Source organism: Myxine glutinosa, chromosome 7, assembly GCF_964187855.1.
Source record: "Myxine glutinosa chromosome 7, kmMyxGlut1.1, whole genome shotgun sequence".
Classification (NCBI taxonomy): Eukaryota; Metazoa; Chordata; class Myxini; order Myxiniformes; family Myxinidae; genus Myxine; species Myxine glutinosa.
In genome coordinates, this window is record NC_136267.1 from 82,577,557 (window position 1) to 82,592,822 (window position 15,266).

The following is a 15,266-nucleotide window of genomic DNA, read 5'->3' on the forward strand; positions in this document are numbered from 1 at the left end:
ACCGCACCTTCGGACGCCCCGACCGTACCTTCTGACACCCCGACCGTACCTTCTGACACCCCGACCGTACCTTCTGACACCCCGACCGTACCTTCTGACACCCCGACCGTACTTTCTGACACCCCGACCGTACCCTTTGACCCCCCGACCGTACCCTCTGACACCCCGACCGTACCTTCTGACACCCCGACCGTACCTTCTGACACCCCGACCGTACCTTCTGACACCCGGACCGTACCTTCTGACACCCCGACCGTACCTTCTGACACCCCGACCGTACCTTCTGACACCCCGACCGTACCTTCTGACACCCCGACTGAGTCGTCTGTCACACCGGTGCTTTTCGATTCCAATGTGATGACACCCACCGATCTGACTGACACAACTAGCATTGCCCCCTTTCCCGAACCCATGAACGAAGAATCCATAGTGTATGCTAAAAAGTGAAGAGCACCAGCGCCAAGCAGTTTCGCTGGTGCTGCAAAGAAGGCGGTCATGGGCGGCACCATTTCCGGTGCACGTGTCCGAGTGTCCCTCTGACATTCCCTCACTAACTGAGAACATGGATACCGTTGTCAATGACACCAGCGAGTCTCATTATGTAAATGAGCCGAAAAATAAAATTTGTACCTCTCACCTGGAAGTTTCCGAGTGCGAAACCTCCAGTGAAAGTATTACCATTTCCGAGCTGGGAAATGTTTTTCCGCTTGTCCCCCCTTTAAATACCGAGCAGACTAAGGATTCAATAAACGTTCCCACTGTACAAACGGGGCCGGTAAATCTGAGTTTGCTGGGATCTCAAACCCAAGCTCCGACCCCAGATACAAATATCCACCAAAGTGTTAACGAGTGCTCTCGGGAACACCTTGGGAAACTTGTGAAGGTGCCTCCAGACAAGACCGCGGGGGCAGCGGGTAATACCCCAGATCCTGACGACATGTTATCTGACGTCTCTGAGTCCGAAGATGACATTGAGGCAACCGCGCTGTCACAAGCGATGACAGGTCACTCGCAGGTATCCCCTCAACTCATTCTTACCTTCCTTAACGAAACGTATCGTCACCGCAACATTGTCATTAAAGACTATTTCCCTGACTTGGCTGCATTCATGTGCACCGCAAAGTCAATAATCAAAGCGCGTGAGGATTTTGACCTGACGAAATCTCAATTCCACAGGTTAAGAAAGTTTGTTACCCGAGCAGGTACGGAGTGTTCCCAAGCACAGGGCGATTTCATTACCACGGAATGAAAAACATTTCCTTTGCGACCTTAAACATGAATGGTGGGGGTGCAAGTCACCTCCGTCAGGCCCAAGTCAAAAACTTGTTTGACCGTAAAAAGGCAAATGTTCTTTTACTACAAGAGACCCACATCACACCTAACGTGGAACATGACTGGTGCCAAACTTTCAAAGGGCAATGCTATTTTAGCAATCTGTCAGCCTCATCTGCTGGGGTTGGGTTTTTTCTAAAGCCAGGCCTAGCTTTTGAGTCTTGTCATTTTCAGGAAGTCATAAAAGGCCAGCTTATTTCCCTTCAGCTTGCACATCAAAACTTCCGCTGTACCATTTTCAATGTGTACGCACCTAGTGAGAGCAGGGACCGAAAGGCCTTCTTCACCTCCATGGTAAACCACCTGAAATCAGTTGATCTCGACCAATGTGTGTGCATTGGTGGTGACTTTAATTGCACCTTTGACCCTTCGAAGGATAGAAACTCTGCAGAACCCCACCCCGAGTCCCATGCGGACCTATCCCGTTTCTTTAAGACGGCCGGTCTACTGGATGTTTGGCGATTGCATCACCCCAACATAGTCCAGTTTACCTGGTGTCGATGTGCCAATGGCCGGGTGTCTTCGGCAAGACTCGACCGCTGGTACATTAATGTACCCTTTAGGAACGTCGCGGCCTCTTCAGGTTGTTTTCCGTCATTGTTTTCAGACCACCATATGGTAACCTTAGATCTTTCTTTTCCTCGACCCACATGCAGAAATAGTTACTGGAAGTTTAACGTTAAACTTTTAGAAGATAGTTTATTTACAGACTCCTTTCGTGATTTCTGGGCTGAAATGAGTACTAAAAAATCTTCTTTCTCCTCAATTAGTCTCTGGTGGGATAACCTAAAGGCCCAAATTCGAGTATTTTGTCAACAATTTAATTCGCACTGTACCAATGTAAAACATATCACGATGGCTTGCTTGGAAGCAGACATCTTAAGGTTAGAGAGCAAGTTGGCCAATGAGAGCAACCCAGTGAACTATCGGTTGCTACTCGAGAAGAAGGCCCAATTAAGGGATTTGAGCCATGAAAAAGCAGCGGGCACACTAGTTCGGCTATGAATACAAAATATAAAGGTTTCAGATACCCCAACTAAGGCTTTCTTTCACCTAGAAACTGTAGAGAAACCAGCACGACTTATATCTTCGGTTTTGGACCCAGGGGGGAACATCCTAACAAATCCGAGTGATATAAGATTAAATGTAATCGATTTCTTTTCTGAACTTTTCAAGGCCAAAACAGTTTCTCACGAAATGATGAATGTTTTGACCTCTCATCTTCCTTCTGTGGCTGAGGCCCAACATCTGGAACTGGATGCTCCAATTACCCTTCCAGAGCTAACCGGTGCACTCGCTGAGATGGAGTCGGGAAAAGCCCCTGGCATCGATGGCCTACCGGCCGAATTTCTTTCGGCATTCTGGGACATTTTGGGCCCAGAGCTGCTCAATGTTCTGGATGATTCTCTTTTATCCAGAGAATTACCGCTCAGTTTTAGAAGAGCAGTACTCTGCCTGCTACCCAAGACTGGCGATCTCCGACACCTGTCAAACTGGCGTCCGATCTCTTTGTTGTGCACGGATTACAAACTGTTTTCCAAGGTCCTTGCGAACCGGTTGAAGACAGTTATTGGGGACCTGGTGTCACCTGATCAAAGTTGCGGCATCCCTGGCAGATCCATCTATGACAACATATTCCTAGTCAGAGATTTGTTAACTGGTAAATGTGTCAAAGAGGATTTTGGATTGGTGTTTCTTGACCTTGCAAAGGCCTTTGATAGCATTGATCATGAGTTTTTGTGTCATGTGTTACAAGCTTGCGGGCTTGGCACAAATTTTAGAGCCTACATAGCTTTGTTATATGCAAACATCTCCAGCTTGATCAAAGTTAACAACGAATTTTGCCCACCCATAAAGGTTCAGAGAGGGGTAAGGCAAGGTTGTCCACTTTCAGGTCTATTATTTGCCCTCGCCTTGGAGCCCCTCTTAATCGCCCTCAGAAAGGATATCCCTGGACTTGTCCTTTCTCCAGGACACCCACCTTTGACCCTGTCAGCTTATGCCGACGACCTTTGTGTCATTATAAAAAGAAAATGCGACAGTGACGCCATGGCAAAGTGTTTGTCGGACTTCAACCTTGCCTCATCAATAAGGTGTAATTGGGGGAAAAGCAAGGCTCTGTGGATCCCCTTTCCAAAAAATGACTTACCTATGCCACCGTTATTACCACCACCTCCCCTTCCTGCAGAGCTAGTGTGGGCAAACGATGGCATCAAGTATTTGGGCGTCTTCCTCGGTCCTCCTCAGTATGCCCAGAACAATTGGGACAGGATCATTGACCAGGTAGATGGGCGTTTGAGCCGATGGAAAAGAGCTATACCCCACCTTTCCTATAAGGGTCGCACGCTAGTTGTCAACAACCTCGTCACTACCCTTTTGTGGCACCGGTTCATCTGCCTGCAACCACCGGAGGTTTTGCTCCAAGCTATCCAGAGGAAACTGGTGGATTTTTTTTGGGGAGGCTACCACTGGCTTCGACCCAGCGCCATATGTTGTCCCTCGGCCGAGGGTGGTCATGGCCTAGTCGATGTGAAATGCCGCCTGTTGGCCTTCCGGCTCCGCTCCATCCAACGCTTGCTTTATGCAGAACACCTACCAGGAAAGCCCTTAGCCTGCTCCATTCTTCAACGAGCTGGGAGGCTCGGATACGGACAGGAACTTTTCCTGACCAACCTTCAACACGTCGATACATCTCTGCTCCCAGTCTTTAATCAGAGCCTCTTGAATGCCTGGCAGGGCGTTTCGATAAGTCGCCAAACAGACTCGTATGGCACTAACATGTATGCACACGAGCCTTTACTTTTCAACCCACTTTTCCCCGATATCCCGAGGAGTCGCGACTTCTGCCAGCATTTTGTAGTGGCCAACATCCTGAAAGTGTGTCATCTCCGGCACGACTCTGGACAGGGATGGAAGCCTGCGAACGAGCTGGCGGACCTAACAGGTGTTCGGTCCAGGAGGCAAATCGGGAACATACTAAGAGCGGTGATCCGAAGGGGCCACCAGCTAGGCCTACATTGGACGCAGGACGCAGAGGTTGAGCCCACAGTCCCAAAATTAGGTGTCGCTTTTACCCCAAACGAGCTGCCCCCCATGAGCGCAGGGTCACCCCCCTTCCATGCTATGAGCAGCAAGAGTATTTATAGGTCTTGTGTGAAACTTCTTCTTGGGGACCCACCTCTAGCTGGGGTTACCCGGTGGAAAGGACTCTTGCCTCCCGGTCCCCCCTCTGAGCCTTTATGGGATACAATGTATGCTGGACTTATTTCTAAAAGAACAGGTGACCTTCAGTGGCGTTTGGCCCACTGGATTGTTCCTTCCAATGCTGTCATTCGTTTTTTTTCCCCCATTTCCGGCTGTTGCCCCTTTTGTCCGGTGAGGGAAGTTTGTTTCATGCTTTCATTAATTGTGAAAGACTTTCTCCTTTGTTTCATTGGTTAAATTTTATTTCCCATAGATTGCAGGTTACCTTTTCTTTGAAAGCTTACATCTTTGGCTTTCCTCCCAAAAAGGGAACCACATCTATTTTATTCGGGTTCCTAACCGCTACCGCTAAACTGGCCGTATACCTGTCGCGGAAGGCGAAGCTGGGTGGCAGACCCATGCAGGAATGCAGTATAATGGTGTGTTTTAGTTCGTTGGTGTCAGCAAGGCTCAAGCTTGAATTTGGCTGTGTCCAAACTGCAAACGACCTTGCAAATTTTGTTGCGACCTGGTGTGTTGGAGGGATTTGTGAGGTCCATGATAACAAATTGTTAATTTCTGTATAATACAGTGCGGGTGTTTCTTATACACTGTTCCATGCTTCTCCTTGCCGGCGTTTTTCCCCCCCTGGTCTTGACCTACTCTTTCTTTCTTAAGTCTCTCCTCAGGGTTGCAGATGCGATTGTAAATTTGTACATATAAAATTATGCCTAGTTTAGAAATTATGCCTAGATTTTCTCCTCGTGTGTTTTTTTTGGTATTTGCACCTTTTCTGTCGCTTGGTTTGCAGTGCACCGATTGTTTTTTCCTTCCGGGATTGCTATGATTTTACTGATTTTCCTGGATGAATTGCTTTTGGTGGTACTCTTGTTTTATACTTTTATAATAAAAAGAGTTTAAAAGTCAAAGTCTCTCTCTCTCTCTCTTTCTCTTTCTCTTTCTCTTTCTCTTTCTCTTTCTCTTTCTCTTTCTCTTTCTCTCTCTCTTTCTCTCTCTCTCTCTTTCTTTATCTCTCTCTTTCTTTCTCTCTCTCTTTCTTTCTCTCTCTCTTTCTTTCTCTCTCTCTTTCTTTCTCTCTCTCTCTCTCTCTCTCTCTCTCTCTCTCTCTCTCTCTCTCTCCTTTTGTGGCACCGGTTCATCTGCCTGCAACCACCGGAGGTTTTGCTCCAAGCTATCCAGAGGAAACTGGTGGATTTTTTTTGGGGAGGCTACCACTGGCTTCGACCCAGCGCCATATGTTGTCCCTTGGCCGAGGGTGGTCATGGCCTAGTCGATGTGAAATGCCGCCTGTTGGCCTTCCGGCTCCGCTCCATCCAACGCTTGCTGTATGCAGAACACCTACCAGGAAAGCCCTTAGCCTGCTCCATTCTTCAACGAGCTGGGAGGCTCGGATACGGACAGGAACTTTTCCTGACCAACCTTCAACACACCGATACATCTCTGCTCCCAGTTTTTTATCAGAGCCTCTTGAATGCCTGGCAGGGCGTTTCGATAAGTCGCCAAACAGACTCGTATGGCACTAACATGTATGCACATGAGCCTTTATTTTTCAACCCACTTTTCCCCGATATCCCGAGGAGTCGCGACTTCTGCCAGCATTTTATAGCGGCCAACATCCTGAAAGTGTGTCATCTCCGACACGACTCTGGACAGGGATGGAAGCCTGCGAACGAGCTGGCGGACCTAACAGGTGTTCGGTCCAGGAGGCAAATCGAGAATATACTAAGAGCGGTGATCCGAAAGGGCCACCAGCTAGGCCTACATTGGACGCAGGACATAGAGGTCGAGCCCACAGTCCCAAAATTAGGGGTCACTTTTACCCCAAACGAGCTGCCCCCCATGAGCGCAGGGTCACCCCCCTTCCATGGCATGAGCAGCAAGAGTATCTATAGGTCTTGTGTGAAACTTCTTCTTGGGGACCCACCTCTAGCTGGGGTTACCCGGTGGAAAGGACTCTTGCCTCCCGGTCCCCCCTCTGAGCCTTTATGGGATACAATGTATGCTGGACTTATTTCTAAAAGAACAGGTGACCTTCAGTGGCGTTTGGCCCACTGGATTGTTCCTTCCAATGCTGTCATCCGTTTTTTTTCCCCCATTTCCGGCTGTTGCCCCTTTTGTCCGGCGAGGGAAGATTTGCTTCATGCTTTCATTAATTGTGAAAGACTTTCTCCTTTGTTTCATTGGTTAAATTTTATTTCCCATAGATTGCAGGTTACCTTTTCTTTGAAAGCTTACATCTTTGGCTTTCCTCCCAAAAAGGGAACCACATCCATTGTATTCGGGTTCCTAACCGCTACTGCTAAACTGGCCGTATACCTGTCGCGGAAGGCGAAGCTGGGCGGCAGACCCATGCAGGAATGCAGTATCATGGTGTTCTTTAGTTCATTGGTGTCAGCAAGGCTCAAGCTTGAATTTGGCTGTGTCCAAACGGCAAACGACCTTGCTAATTTTGTTGCGACTTGGTGTGTTGGAGGGATTTGTGAGGTCCAGGAAAACAAATTGTTAATCTCCGTATAATACAGTGCGGGTGTTTCTTATCGTGTGCTGTTTTTTCTGGCATTTGCACCTTTCTGTTGCTGGGTTTGCAGTGCACCGTTTGTTTTTTTCCTTTCGGGATTGCTATGATTTTACTGATTGCCCTGATTGATTGCTTTTGGTGGTATTCTTGTTTTATACTTTTATAATAAAAAGAGCTTAAAAGTCAAAGTCTCTCTCTCTCTCTCTCTCTCTCTCTCTCTCTCTCTCTCTCTCTCTCTCTCGCTCTCGCCCCCTGCTGGCCGTTTCGTGTGTTGGGCGTGGCAAGATGGCGCGTGCTCGTGCTTGTGTGTTGTAGCTCCTGGCTCGTGTTGTTTTTCATCCTCTCCCCACCAACCTTTTTACCTTTCCCCTTCCTTTGGTTTTTTCCTTTTGTACTCTTGTCGTGTATGTTGACCTTTTTCCTCCCTTCCTGCTTCGTTACCACCTGTCCCTCGTTTTTTTTCTCCTCCTTCGAGACAGAGAGAGGGAGAGCCAGCACGGTAAGGGTTTGTTTGAACCACGTTTTTTCCTAACGTGGTTTAAACCGTGCTTTCGTTTCTAGTTACTTAATATATATATATTTTTTTCTATTCTTTTTTTTTTTGGGATTATACAAATCTATTTGCTTTCACTTCGTTTCTCCTTTGACGATATGGCTAATAGGAGTAGCCAAAGGCCTGCCGATCGTGTTACCGATGAGGGTTTATCGCGTAAGCACGGGCTGTGCCTTGTCCCACCGGAGGGAGTTGAAATGGATGACATTTTGCTTGCGATTGGGGATTTGATCGACGTGAGTAACATTCGTGCCGCGTCTCGTATGAATCACAAAATTGTGGTTTTTGTTTCGCAAATAAGTCTGGCCGATATTGTTGTGCAGAATGGTTTGACCTTGGGAAACGATCTGTTTGTTCCTGTGTCGTCGATGGACACGCCGGCAGTTAAAGTCATTCTGAGCAATGTTCCGCCTTTCCTAGGTAACGAGGAAATCCTACACAAGCTAGGTGAGTTTGGCACTGTCGTCTCTCGAATCATTAGGGTTCCTCTACGTACGAGAAACGGCAGGTTGAAGCACGTACAATCGTTTAGACGTTTTTGTTTTGTTGTTCTAAAAGACGCAGCGAAGCAGTTGAACACCTCCCACACCTTTAAAGTAGGCGAGCATGAATATAGAATCTTCATGGCGACCGAGACCTTGATCTGCTACGGATGTGGAGCACACGGACACACTAAGCAGTATTGCCCAGACGCCAAGAAGACGTACGCTACAGCAGCTGGGTCGGCCCCCCCTGTAACTGATGCAGTGCCCCCCGTTCATGAGCCTGGTGGAGTACAGACGCCCACACCAGAAGACCAGGGTGTGGAAAGTGGTGGCGGTGTTGCTGAGGTTAGTGCAGCAGGGGTGCACCCAGTCGATGAGGACAAGAGGCTGCAACCTCAAGAGAATATGGTCTTTGAGGAGGTATTGATGAAAGGCACCGAGGCTAAGAGGAACCTAAAACGTACCTTTTTGAGTGCCGAGGTGGAAGACAAAGGTAGCAAAGTGATACTCGTACAAACAAACAGTATCTCAGACTATCCTGATGATTCTCAGCAAGCTGGGCAGGGTGGTGACGAAACAGAGGAGAGTAGGACTTCACCCCTTGCTCTTGTTGAAGAAAATCAATGCAGCAGTATTGGTTGTGATGATGGCACCATTGTCCCTTGTGACAACGAGCAGTCCCAGGGCCTGAGTGACAACGGTTGTTGCTCACATCCGGTTGAAACGACCAAGGATGATGGTCCAAGCAGACCTATAATAGGCAGCAGTGGTGGCACAGATGTGCCCCTTGTGATGCAACAAGAAGACTGCAGTGGTGATGACACAGAAGGTGTGCCTGCTCCTGACACACAACAAAGGAGTTTCAACGTTGATGTGGTTAGGGAGCTGGATGAGGAAGCTCAAAGCCTTGTGTCTGTGAATGATCATCAGGGAGAAGAACAGATGGAAGCAACAAAGGAAAACGTCATCAGTTTCCTAAACGAGACGTTTAGGCAACGCTACGTTGTGATCAAAGACCATTTTCCCGATGTGAAAACTTTCATCAGGGCTGCAAGACCCCTCCTGCAAAGAAATGACCCAATGGAAATCTCGGAGGCCCAATTTCAGCGTCTTCGGAAAGCGGTCACAAAGGCGAATAAGGAATTGCAGGCGGAGGGTGAGTTACCTTTGTAAATGGCTTTGCGAAAGATATGTATCGCATCCCTGAATATCAATGGGGGTTGTACCCCCTTACGAAAAATTCAGACAATTCAGGCGATGGAGAGGGTGAAAGCCGACATCATCCTGATACAGGAGACTCATGCTACGAACACCCTGGTTGCTGAATGGGGAAAACTTTATCGAGGGCAGTGGTGGCTGAGTGGGTTTACCACACCCAAAGCTGGTGTTGCCATCGCCTTGAGTGATAGAATCCCTGCTCGGAAGATTGTCTTTAAGGAAATTTATAAGGGACATCTGATAGCGGTGGATTTCTATTGCAACACGCAAAGGATCATCATTGTGAACGTATATGCACCGAGTGAGCCCATGGAAAGAAGAGTGTTCTTTTCCACTCTGCATGACTTTGTAAAAGGACTGGATACAACCGCTTTCATCTGTGTTGCTGGTGATTTCAATTGCACTATCAATCCTTCCGTAGACAGGACCGGTCATGAACCCCATCCAGCTTCTATGAGGATTTTGGAGAACATCATCAAAAATCAGCATTTGAAAGATGTTTGGAGGTTGCAACACCCAACTTCACGGTGCTATACGTGGTGCAGATGCCATGATGGGAGGATATCAATGGCAAGGCTAGACAGATTCTACGTGAATAAGCCAATGCTAAATGTGATGGCCACAACCCAGATACTCCCAACTGGTTTCACAGACCATTACCTGGTTTCAATGGGTTTTAATTTGCCTCTGACCTCAGGGGGTAGTGCGTATTGGTCACTTAATACCCACCTGCTGAATGATATGAGATTCAAAGAGGCTTTTCGAGCCGTGTGGGAAAGAATTCGGTCCTCCAAATTTGAACATGCTAACCTTCGACTGTGGTGGGACCTCGCAAAGGGTCAGGTCAAATCGTTCTGTCAACAATATAGTCTTTATGCCACTAAATTGCAAAATCTCTCGATTGATTCATTAAAGGCTGAAATTGCAGCCCTGGAGGAAAACATTAATACGGCTGGGAAAGACACTACAGGTGACCGGCTGCTATGGACTAAAAAGGCAATGTTGACTGAACTGGTACGGCAGCGAGCAATGGGCACCCTGGTACGCATGAGAATGAGTTATTTAACGTTGGATATGCCAAATAAGGCCTTGTTTGGTTTGGAGAACTCTGTTAAAAAATCACAACAGATTCATGGGCTACGTGCTGCTAATGGGCCAATAGTGACCTCCCAACAGGAGATTAAGTCTGTTTTGAAGGTTTTTTATACAAACTTGTACTCCCCCCAGAGCATAAGTAATGAGACCTTGCAGGAGCTGACTACCGGGCTTCCAAGACTTGAGGAAGACCAGCAACGCACATTGAACATGTCAGTTTCGGCTGCTGAACTTGAAACTGCTATGCGGAGCTTGAAGGATGGTAAAGCCTCTGGGATTGATGGTTTGCCCGGAGAGTTCTATAAGACTTTTTGGAAACTTGTGGGACCTGACCTGCTTGAGGTATTTGATGAATGCCTTCATGTTGGAGAGCTTCCCCTGTCCTGCAGAAGAGCAGTCATTTGCCTGTTGCCAAAGGCTGGGGACACTCAACTAGTCGAGAACTGGCGGCCTGTCTCATTGCTGTGTGCGGATTACAAGCTTTTGTCGAAGGCCTTAGCAAACCGTTTGGGAACTGTGATCAGCTCTATTGTGCACCCTGACCAGACCTACTGTGTACCAGGAAGGTCAATTTATGACAATATTTTTCTGATAAGGGATATTATTTCTTGTAATAAGTACGTGCGTGCCAGTTTTGGGTTGTTGTTTCTTGACCAAACAAAGGCTTTTGATCGTGTTGATCATACATATTTGTTTTCTGTTCTGGAGCGGATGGGTTTTGGCGAAACTTTCATTTCCTATGTCAAGCTGTTATACACTAACACCTTCTGCATGATGAAAGTAAACAACAGTTTATGTCCCCCTTTTCCTTTCCGTCGGGGTATCCGTCAAGGGTGTCCCCTTTCTGGACTTCTGTATATAATTGCCCTTGAACCACTCTTAGCATCCATCAGGCAGCGAATAACTCAGGATGTGGGAGCCGTTTTTGGTTCAAGATTTGTGGTCACAGCTTATGCTGATGATGTATGTGTTCTGATTAAGGGCCCAAGTAGTGTTGCTGCGGTGCAGCGTTGCTTTAAAGACTACTCTGCGGCCTCTTCCGCCGAAGTAAATTGGGGCAAGAGTGTAGCCTTATGGTGCGGTTCAGATAACCTTTCTTTAACACTGCCACCGTCACTCCCACATAATCTAGAGTGGAAAACAGATGGAGTCAAATATCTTGGTGTCTATCTCGGCAACCAGGAAGTAGAAACGAAGAACTGGGAAGGAATGATTGAACAAATTACACACCGGTTGAAACGATGGGAAGGACTGCTGCGATCTCTTTCTTATAAAGGCCGCTCTCTTGTTATAAATAACTTGATAGCAGCAAGATTATGGCATAAACTAATTGCCTTGCAGCCACCCAAGGAGTTGATACCAGCCATCCAGCGGGTCTTGGTTAATTTCTTTTGGAATGGATACCACTGGCTTCGGCCGCAAATACTGTACCATCCTCGGAAGGAGGGTGGACATGGAATTGTGGAGGTGTCCACCCGGCTTATGGCTTTTCGCCTACAGTCTGTGCAACGTCTGTTGTATGCTGAAGAGCTGCCCTGGCGCTCATTTGCGTTTTTCTTGTTGCAACAAGCGGGAGGCCTGTGTTATGATAGGCACTTGTTCCTGGTGAACCTTGACCGTGTCAGCTTAGTTTCAATCCCAACTTTTTATCAGGGTTTGCTGAGAGTTTGGAAAGGTTTTGGGGTTCATCGTTGCCTTGAGGCTTATAATTGCCGGATGTTTATCCAAGAGCCTATTTTCTATAACGGTTTTTTTCCATGCATTCCTCATAGTCCGACTTTGATTAGGAAATTTACTCAAGGAGGAATTGGCAAAGTTTGTGACCTGAGGGATACATCTGGGACAAAATGGATGTCTGCTGGCAGGGTGGCGGCCATTCTTGGTTTAAGATCCGTGCGTATTGTCAGCCAAATTATACGCATCGTCAAGAGGAAGTTTAAGGAGTTAAATATTGGCTGGGAAGGTATAAACAATGTCGAGGATGTTCGGCTGTCTTTCCCTGAAATTAAGGTGCTCCCAGCTCTCCAGTCGAATGGTGAACTTGTCTCTCCTTTTCATTTGGCAACAAAGGCTGGTATTCACAAGCTCCTTCGAGAAAACCAAGCATCACCCTTCTCCGGAGTAACAAGAGTGGCCTTGTGGTCCGAAAGGTTAGGGCCAGGGTCTCCTGCCACGCCACTGTGGCCTAATATGTACAAATTACCTATTTACGGGTTCCTCGCAGATATCCAGTGGAGACTAGCACATTGGGCTCTCCCTACGAACACCTTTGTTCATCACCTTGACAGCTCAGTGCCAGTAGCATGCCCCTTCTGTGTACAGAAGGAGGATCTCTTTCATGCCTATGTGAAATGCGAAAGACTAATACCTCTTTTCTTGATTCTCACACACCTTTTTGATCAGTTGTCTTTTCCTTTTACTTCACATTCTTTTATTTTTGGTGTATCTTTCAGACCCTCCTGCAAGGACTCTGGTGTCCTCCTAAACTTCTTAGCTGCTGTAGCAAAATACTCAATATATAAATCGAGGAAAATTAAAATTGATAATGGGCATGGGTTCGATGTTGTACCTATGTTTAAAGGGCTGGTGTCTGCAAGAATAAGGTTAGAGTTTGATTATTATGTGGCGAATGAAAATGTCAAACTCTTTGAATGCAAATGGTGTATCAATGAAGCCTTATGTGTTGTGAATGAATCGAATTTGTGCTTTTCTTTTTAACATTAAGAACTGTTGTTTTTTTCTATTTTTTTCTCTCCTGTAAAAATGTAACTTGACCTGGTGTGTTTTTTTGTGAAATAAATGGTGTTGCAAATTCAAATTCTCTCTCTCTCTCTCTCTCTCTCTCTCTCTCTCTCTCTCTCTCTCTCTCTCTCTCTCTCTCTCTCTCTCTCTCTCTCTCTCTCTCTCTCTCTCTCTCTCTCTCTCTCTCTCTCTGTCTCTGTCTCTGTCTCTGTCTCTGTCTCTGTCTCTGTCTCTGTCTCTGTCTCTGTCTCTGTCTCTGTCTCTGTCTCTGTCTCTGTCTCTGTCTCTGTCTCTGTCTCTGTCTCTGTCTCTGTCTCTGTCTCTGTCTCTGTCTCTGTCTCTCTCTCTCTCTCTCTCTCTCTCTGTCTCTGTCTCTCTCTCTCTCTCTCTCTCCCCACTTTGCACAGCTGCCGCTCGCTTAGCACGCACGTGCGATTGCCAGGTCTGTTGCTCAGTCACTGGCGGTACGTGCTGTGTCTCGTGTTGCTTTTTCCTTTCTTCCTACCTTTTGGTCCTTTCTGCTGTCCGAGTGTCGGTGTCCCTTTCTATCGTCTTGTCTACTGAGCGAGAGAGGGAGAGACAGCGCGGTTAGAGTTATCCACTTTAGGTGGTTAACGGGATTTATTTATTTATTTCCCAGTTATTGTTGTTGTTGTTTATTTTCATTTATTTCGGCTTTATAAACCTTTGTACCATTTATTGGTTACTTTTTTTCGTTTAGTTACTTCAAATGGCTAGCAAGAATAGTCGAAGTAATGCCGGTCGTGACGCCGATGAGGGGTTAACAGATGAACACGGCATGTGTTTTGTCCCACCGGAAGATGTCTCGCTGGAGGAGACGCTCCTCGCAATCGGAGGATTGATCGGTTGTGAGAACATACGGGCAGCGTCCCGAATGCACCACAAGGTGGTTGTTTTCGTTTCACGTGTCCGTTTCGCGCGCATCGTCGTGCAGAACGGACTCACCTTGGGCAATGACCAGTTTGTTCCGGTTTCGCCATGGAACACTCCGGCCTCGAAGGTAATACTATCAAACGTTCTACCGACGCTGTCTAATGAGGAAATTCTTCAGAAGCTCGGTCAGTACGGTACTGTGGTGTCGAGAATTATCCAAGCCTCCATTCGCACCACAGACGGGAAGCTTAAGCATATCGAAACGTTTAGACGGTTTTGTTATGTTGTTTTGAAGGATGGTTTGACGCAATTGAATGTCTCTCTCGTTTTTAAGTCGTCAAAACGTGAGCACAGGATTTTTGCGGCAACGGAGAGGTTGATTTGTTACGGGTGTGGTGTACATGGACACACTCGGCAGTATTGTCCTGATGGGGAGAAAACGTATGCCACAGCAGCCGGACCACCTCCCCCCGTGACCACTACGGATGATTCTATAGATGTTTCGCCTTCAGTGCGGGAATCTACATCGGACCATCAAGGTACGGCTAAGAGTGGTGCTGATGAGACCCATACGGATGTGCTTCGTGTAAGCGATGAGTCATCCAGTACAGCTGGCCATCGTGCAAACGATGAGTCAGCAAATGTAAGGGAGAAGCCTCTACCTGTAGAGGGAATGTTTTGTGAGGAGCAGCAGATTGTAGATGCGGCGTCTCGGAAAAATTTGAAACGGTCACTTGTAAGTGCGAGGAATGAGGACAAAGGTGTTAAAGTGTTGGTGGTGCAGACAGGAAGCAGTTTAAACGATTCAGACAGTCCTCCACATGAAGATCAGCAAGGTGGTGAGACTATGGCTGACATGATACCACCTGCTCAGGATGAAGGGGAACTTTTTCCTGAAGGTTGTAAATCAACCTGCGAAACCGAGCAGCCTACTGATGACCATATCAATTCTAATGGGGAATGCAAAATACCCATTACTACTAATAACGACTCCTCCCCCCCCATTGCAATGATGCATGAGGATGAAGAGGATGAAGAACCTAAGGTAGATGGGGATGGAACAGGTGTTTCTGTACAGGTTCAGGAGGAACTCGTTACTAGCGTCACGGAGGGAATTCTAACTATAGAGACACTGATCGGCCATGAGGAACCAGTGGCAATGGTTGACAGGCCTCCCCCCCCTCAGGAGGAAGAGCAGCCTTTGGAGATCTCAAAAGAAAATATT